General features: G+C 44.7%; 1 protein-coding gene across 1 annotated transcript in view; it reads right to left on the reverse strand.

The window, feature by feature from the left end:
- Ccdc125 (coiled-coil domain containing 125) overlaps window positions 1–6,445 on the reverse strand; it is a 44,393-nt gene extending 37,948 nt beyond the window's left edge. The window contains exon 1 of the mRNA XM_050160377.1: window positions 5,793–6,445. The gene's annotated coding sequence lies outside the window, so the exon portion shown is untranslated. The remainder of the gene's footprint in view (window positions 1–5,792) is intronic.
- Window positions 6,446–8,151: the final 1,706 nt, after the last annotated feature.

The raw sequence follows: 8,151 nt of genomic DNA on the forward strand, positions 1-8,151 counted from the left end.
AAGAAAGGAAAAAAGGGAAGAAAAACAAGGAAGAAAAAAAGCACAAACAAACAAAATAAGAACCAAAATGTCACAGTGCTCAGGAGGGAACGCTGGCTTTCTGTGTCCTAAGTGCTTTCCTCAGAGAACTTCGTTCTCACAGAAGACTTCCCTCCAGAAGGACAGGGCTTTCATGGTGAGCAGCAGACAAGAGTAGCGATGGTCTTTGGAGCCTCCAGCCTGACGACAAGTCTTCTACTGTTGTGTATCAATGGGATACACAAGAACTTGCAGAAGCAGAATAAAAACCCAGAGCAGTGAAGCAGAGAACCACCGAAAGCAGCTTATTAGCGTCATTCTTTTCCAGTTTTTACAGTCACCGCCCCTTTATAAAAAGGCATGGTTATTTTCTTTAAAAGGACATCTGGGGATAGGGTCTGCTGCTGGGATAGTGTGCAGCAGACCTGGGCTGGTCTCCCAACATTCAACGGTTCTGGTGTGGCAGTACATGACACTCAAGAGGTAGAGGCAGGAGGATTAGATGTTTACGGTCAAGGCTAGGGAGGTGGCTCAGGGGTTTAGAGCACTGACTGCTCTTCCATAGGACTTGGCTTCAATTCCTAGCATCATCCATATGACAGTTAGCAACTGTCTGTAACTACAAGATCTGATACCGTTACACGGGCATGCATATAGGCAAAACACTAATGCAAATAAAAATAAATTATTTTTTTAAAAGTTTAATGTCATCCTCTGACACCCACAAGTGTGTTTTTGTCTTGTTTTTAATCTATTTTAACTTACTTGTCAAGGTAGATGGGAAATTATTTTTTTTTAAGATTTATTTATTATGTATACAACATTCTGCCTCGATATATGCCCGCACGCCAGAGGAGGGCGCCAGATCTCATTACAGATGGTTGTGAGCCACCATGTGGTTGCTGGGAATTGAACTCAAGACCTCTGGAAGAGCAGCCAGTGCTCTTAACCTCTGAGCAATCTCTCCAGCCCGATGGGAAATTATTTAATGAACCAAAGAATAATGTCTTGGGAGACTACATTTACCCCTACTATAGAGTCCTGCTCGATAAATGCAATTTTGCGCCTTCACTAAGAATGAGGCTCACTGATAGAAAGTTTGCCTAGCAACAAAGAAGACAGAACTGGTCAATACCAGGGGAAAGGAAGTCTCTGAGAGTAAACCATGGATAACCACAGAGCGAGACAAGGTGTTTTGTTTTGTTTACTGAGATAAGATCCTGTTAATACAGTCTAGGCTGATTTCAAATTTGTTGTGTGGTACAGACTGGCTTCAAAGTTGCAATCATCCTGAATCTACTTCCTGAGTACTGCATCAACACACCAAGTGTGTACAACACACCAAGTGTGCACAACACATCAAGTGTGCACAACACACAAAGTGTGCAATCATACACCAAGTGTGCATTAGCACATCCACTGTGCATCAACATATCAAATGAGTGTGCATCAGCAAATCCAGTGTGCACAACACAAGTGTGCATCAGCAAATCCAGTGTGCACAACACAAGTGTGCATCAGTACATCCAGTGTGCATCAACACAAGTGTGCATCAGCACATCAGGTGTGCATCAACACATCCAATGTGCATCAACAGATCAGGTGTGCATCAACACACCAAGTGTGCACCAACACATCCAGTGTGCACAACACAAGTGTGCATCAACACACCAAGTGTGCACCAGCACATCCAGTGTGTACAACACAAGTGTGCGTCAACACATCCAGTGTGTATCAACACATCAAGTGTGCATCAACACACCAAGTGTGCATCAGCACATTCAGTGTGAACAACACAAGTGTATATCAGTACATCCAGTGTGTGCAACACATCAGGTGTGTATCAACACATCCAGTTTAAGGATTTGCTGCGATTTTTGTTTTCTGAGACGTGTTCTAGATTTCTGCGCAGCCCAGGCTGACCTTGAACTTGGGGTCTTAGCCTGTCTCTTGAATGCTGGAATTGCAATCACTCCTGGCCATATTGGGCAAGATTCTTTTCTTTTCAAGGCAGGCTCTTCCTATGTAACTCTGGCTGGCCTGGGTACTTGTTATGTAGCTCAGGTGGCCTTAAACTTTTGATAAAACTCCTGGGATTATAGGAGAGTAGCACCATGCCCAGCTCACCAGCTCAAGAACATCTGTTAATGTACCCACGTATTCATACGGAGTGAATTGCCTTGCTGAATATAATGAGTTTTCCTATCTATGCTATTGCTTTGGTGGGGGTTTTGTTTTGTTTAGAAGAGGGGAATTGAACCCAAAGCCTGGTGCATAAAGGGTAAAGGCTTTGCCACTACACTATATCCCTCTCTAATGCCCTTGCCCCAAGACAGTGTTTCTCTGTTTAGCCCCTGGTCATCCTGGAACTCGCTCTGTAGACCAGGCTGTCTTGAACTCAGAGATGTGTCTGCTCCGCTTCTACCTTCTGAGTTCTGAGACTAAAGGTGTGTGCCAACACCTTCTGGCTCTAATGTTTTTTCTTTCTTTTTCTTTTACATTTATTTATTTATTATGTATACAATGTTCTGTCTGCATGCATGCCTGCAGGCCAGAAGAGGATGCCAGATCTCATTACAGATGGTTGTGAGTCACTATGTGGTTGGTTGCTGGGAATTGAACTCAGGACCTTTGGAAGAGCAGTCAGTGTTCTTAACCTCTGAGCCATTTCTCCAGTCCTCTAATGGTTTTTTTCTAAATGTGACTTTGATGGGCATTGGCTGTGTAGTATTCAAATGTGATAGGAAAAAACAAGCTTTACTTTGGGGACACATTACTTTTTAGAATTATGTTGTAGGATAATCTTTTTGCACACTGAAGATGTGCCTTTGCCAAAGCCTTCTGATTGGTTTAATAAAGAGTTGAATGGTCAATAGCTAGGCAGGAAGAGGTAGGCAGGATTTCTGGACAGAGAAAAAAGAAGGGGAGATGAATCTAGGCACAGGAGAGATGCTAGAAGGCACTGAGAGGAAATAGGGAGTGCAAGTTGAAAGAGACATAAAAAATGACAAGGCAGGACTGGAGAGATGGCTGCCTGTTCTTCCAAAGGTCCTGAGTTCAATTCCCAGCAACCACATGGTGGCTCACAACCATCTGTAATGAGAAATGGTGCCCTCTTCTGGACTGTAGGCATACATGCAGACAGAATACTGAGAATATGGTATACATAATAAATAATCTTAAAAAAAATGACAAGGCAAAATGTAGACTAATATGAACGGGTTAATTTAAATGATAAGACCTAGTGGGATAAGCCTAAGCTATAGGCCAAGCTTTCATAATTAATAATAAGTATCTGTGTCGTTTTCTGTGAGCTGATGGATCAAAGAAAAATCCGTCTACAGAATTACAAGCCTTCTGGTGAGTTTAATATGTTTGATATCAACTGGGGTGACAGCAGGATGTGGAATAAGGAAAGTGCTGCCTTGGGAGTCTGAGCGCAAATTCTTAGCTGCTGATCTCGGATCCTGACTGAGTCAATGGCTCCAGAATGAGTTTAAGTAGAATGACTGGACAGGGGCATTTGGAGCACCATTGGGTATATATCTGAGATCAGCTACACTAGTCAAATAAATAATCTGAATTTTATTAATTGAGTATCAAGCCAGCTTGATGGTGTCTGACCTAGTATTCAAGAGACTGTGGAAGAAAGATTGCTTAAATGCCCCCAAAGGAAGGATTTGTGCACCGGTATACCTACTTATTGAGTGAGATTACATATAAGTTTTTGTTTTTTCAAGACAGGGTTTCTCTGTATAGCCTTGGTTCTCCTGGAACTCACTCAGTATAGACCAGGCTGGCCTTGAACTCACAGAGATTGACCTGCCTCTGTCTTCCAAGCACTGGCTTGGAATTTTTTTCTTTGGAGTATTTATTATACTTCTATTTCTGTATCAGCATTTTGCAAAGGGTACTTCTCCACCCTACTTGTATTTCTAGAAATAAAAGAGTTCATTTGTTTTCACTGAGAACTATTTTCCTATTGCAAGCATACATGACTTGACCAAATAACACAGGTAGGCAGTGGGTATAACCAGAACCAGAAATCATATCTGGCTCCCTGTCCAGTCCTCTGGACACTTGAGAAAGGACACATGAAAAGACTGCTGGCAATCTTCCTGTTTTTCACTAAAATAACTCGGAAAAAGAGCGAACTGCTAGTGCTAACTCCAAGACCTAGCTTCACCCCGAGCCTCTCTCTCCAAGTCTGTAGGAGACATGAATCTTTAACTTCACATCAGGACTCTGGGATACCTGGAGTTCTCAACCAAGCAAGAAAGCAGCTCAGGAGCTCAGGAGCTGAGAGATGGCTCAGAGGTTAAGAGCACAGACTGCTCTTCCAGAGGTCCTGAGTTCAATTCCCAGCAACCACATGGTGGCTCACAGCCATCTATAATGAGATTTGGTGCCCTCTTCTGGTATGCAAGCATACGTGGAAGGAATGTTATATACATAATACGTGTATATATATAGTATTATACACATATAATAGAATAATATATTGTATACATAATAAATAAATAAAGCAGCTCTCTTTTGTCAAGAGGGTCACATAGCTGCCTTCCGTGGCTTTTTTTATTCCTCTGGTTCCTTCTGTATAGTCTGCCCTTGCGTTTACTGCTCTTAGACACATTATTTCCAGCTCAGTACTTGGCTTGTTCAAATACAGCTCAAAGCAAATTCCTCCTCTTCCCACTCCCCGAATCCAGGTCTCTCCTCTGGAGTTCTCTTTGTTCTAAAATGTGTCAACCATGTTCTAAAACCCTTGAGTGAAAAACTCTGGAATACATTTTCTTTGATCTTCGAATACATTCAATTGTTAAGGCTTCAAGACTCACAAAAATCTTCCCAAATCCTATCTTTTCCACTTCAATTTCCTGGCTGAATTTCTGATTCCTTTTGGCTACAAAGCCACCCTACACATACATCGCTGCCGAGTATGCGATCCAATGACGTCCCTTTCTGACCCTAAGACGGTCGTGGCTCCCACTAGTTTAAGGAACGTGTCTCATTTGCTCACACCTAACAAATGCTAAAAGATATTTGTTGAAGAGAATTGAGAGAGGACAAATTCCAAGGGGGAAAACAGGCCAGCAGGATCTACCCCCACTCGCCTGACAACTGCTTCAGCAAACAAGTTGATCAAACAGACACTACCTACTACTTCCTGTCCTGCTGGGGAGAAAACTAACTTAGCCCTCTTCAGCGAGCCAAGGCCGCTTCACCTTGCTGTGGGGCTTTATATGCTAACTTTTAACCTTAGAATGATTTTAGATTTCTAATAAGTTGCAAAGACTTAGACCTATACATTCTCCACTCAAATTCCTCCAAGTTTAGCATTCGGTACATTCATCAAAAATTGAGAGCAAGCCACCGGTGCAGTTACCAACTAAACCACAGACTTCCGTGGATCTTCTGTTTTTCTCGAGGATTTTTGTTCGTTCCTTTCGGTTTCTGGATCGAAACCAGGATATTGCATAGCATTCGGTGCGTTGCAGCTCTATGGCTCAAAATTAATAAATAATAGCAGGAAGAAGCAGGGAACGGGGTTTTTGAGATCGGTATTCCCCATTGTCAGACGAGGCCGTTAATGGCTGGCTGTACCGGAAAAGGAGCCAGTTTGCTAATCTGACCACCAATTGCAGTTTCCACTACAGAGCAGCCGGGCTCCCGACCATCCCCACCGCAGGTTCCCAGGGCGCTGGCCTGACGAGGGCCGTCTGCGCACCGCACCGGTCCCAAGGATCGAACCTTCAGCCCCTTCAGTGGCTCACCCCGCACCGCCGCCGTCCTCAGGCCCCGTGACTGCACGACCACCGCCAGGAAACGGGAAGGGTCGCCAGGTCCAGGTGGGCCAGCGGCGCGCCACTCCTCCTGAGCCCCGTGTCCTCCGTGCAACCGGATGTTAGCTGCCCTCCTCCAACTTCAGCTCCAAAGCCGGATGGACAAATAAAAGCCTGAGATTTAGAGCCGCCTAGGACACGGTGAGCATTAATACAAGCAAACTTAACTGTCCCAACTTTGGGACTTTAGGAACCCCGTAAGAGAAAAATGTGCCCCAGGTGAGGTTCCCGGGGAAAGGCAGATCTGGGAATGCAGGCTTTCAGCAGCTAGAAACCCAGAAGGCAGCTTGGGCCATCGGGAGTGCGGGAGCAAAGGCGCGGCAGGGGGAATGCTGGCAGAGCGCTGGTGGCAAGATTGTTCATTTCCTATCTCAGACGCTTCCACCCGACGTGCTGGACCAGCTTCATTACCTTGTTAAAATGATCGTGTGCTAATTCTCCGCGCCCATACCTGTTACAACAGAGGGCTTGGCGGTGGCCAAACACTTTCCTAGGCTTAAATAATACCCTGCTTTAAAAACAGATCAGATCCTTCTCTTGCAGTAATAATCCTCTCGTTTCATCTTCAGAGCCCGTCTGTATTGTCCCGACTTAGTTTTTGTACTTGGTTCCATTACCTGGATTGAAACTAGTGAATTACTTCTAGGGGTGGTTGTGTAAATTCAGAGTTCTCTTTTTATAAGACTGCCTGGCGTGGTAATAATATATGTTATCGTTCAGGTGTCTGTGATAGTAAAAATCTGTAAACGTATGTCCAACCAGAGAAATTATTAACTCAAATTAAGAGATTAGGTTAAATCCTGAAATTTAGGGGGGGGGGAGACACCTGGTGTCAACCTAGACTCCATAAACACACATGCACCTGCATTCATGTATTCTGCAAATACATATATGCATATGAATCACACACACACACCTTTTAACAAAGGTGACCTGTACACTTTATCTTTTGTAGGGTACTGGTGATTGTATGTAGTATCTTGTGGTGGTTCGGATGAGAACCCCCATAAGCTCATATATTTTTGAATGCTTGGTTCCTAGCTGGTGGAAGGGTTAAGAGGTGTGGCCTTTTTGGAGGTGTGTCAGGGGGGTAAGGGGTGGGCTTTAAGGTTTCAAAAGCACTAACCAGGCCCAGTCTCTCCGCCTCCTGCTTGTGGATCAGATGTGAGCTCTCAGCTACTGCTCCAGTGCCATGCTTGCCTATCTGCCAACATGCTCCCTGCCTGGTCAGACTCACCCTCTGAGTCAATGCTTTCTTTTATAAGCTGCCTTGGTTATGGTGTCTCTTCACAGCAATGGAGGTGACCAAGACATGCGGCATACATCTAATCATGCATGCCATCGCTGAGCCACACCCCTACAACATCTGTACATCAAATTTTAAAACCGGAATTTTAAGATAGTAAAAAGTATCTAAAAAACAATTGAGAGCTATCCCCCCCCCCCACAGGGTTTCTCTGTAACTTTTGGAGCCTGTCCTGAAACTAGCTCCTGTAGACCACACTGGCCTCGAACTCACAGAGATCTGCCTGTCTCTGCCTCCCGAGTGCTGGGATTAGAGGCATACGTCATCGCCACCCAGTGAGAGCTATTTTCTTTTTGTTATATTTTGCTTTTCAAGACAGGGTTTCTCTGTGTAGTCCTGGCTATTCTGGAACTAGCTCTGTAGATCAGGCTGGTCTCAAACTTACAGAGATTTGCCTGCCTCTGCTTCCTGACAGCTGAGATTAAAGGTGTACATCACCACTAAGATAATACAAACCTCACAAAATACAGAATAACGTGCATGATGTCATTTTGTGTGTGTGTGTGTGTGCGGCCAGAGAACCACCTTGGACATTCCTTAAACACCGTAGCCTGTAACCCATGAAGTAGGCTCGGTTGGCCAAAGAGCATGTTTGTATGTGTGGGCACTCTTGGGGACACACATGGGGAAGCCCAAAGTTGTCTTCCTTGATCATTATGTTATTGAAGCAGTCTCTTGCTGAGCCCAGAGCGAGTCACTCCAGCCGGTCTAGTTGCCTGCTTGCCCCAAGGGGTGCCTCTACCGCCAGTGCTGTTTACAGGCACAGCGGTTGGCCTTGTGCTTGCGAGGTGAACACTTCATCCACTGAGCCATCCCCAGCCCTCCAGTTATTAAACCCACTTTTGTGTATGCACGTGTGTCTGCGGGATGTCGGTTCTCTCCTTCTACGGAACTCATGTCCTCAGCCTTGGTGTCGAGTGCTTTATTTACTCAACCAGCTCATCAGTCCCCTCTGATGTTTAAAATAAAAAAGCAATACTCTGG

This window comes from Alexandromys fortis, unplaced genomic scaffold (assembly GCF_014885135.2).
Source record: "Alexandromys fortis isolate MF-2015 unplaced genomic scaffold, M_Fortis_MF-2015_v1.1 scaffold_76, whole genome shotgun sequence".
NCBI classification, from domain to species: domain Eukaryota; kingdom Metazoa; phylum Chordata; class Mammalia; order Rodentia; family Cricetidae; genus Alexandromys; species Alexandromys fortis.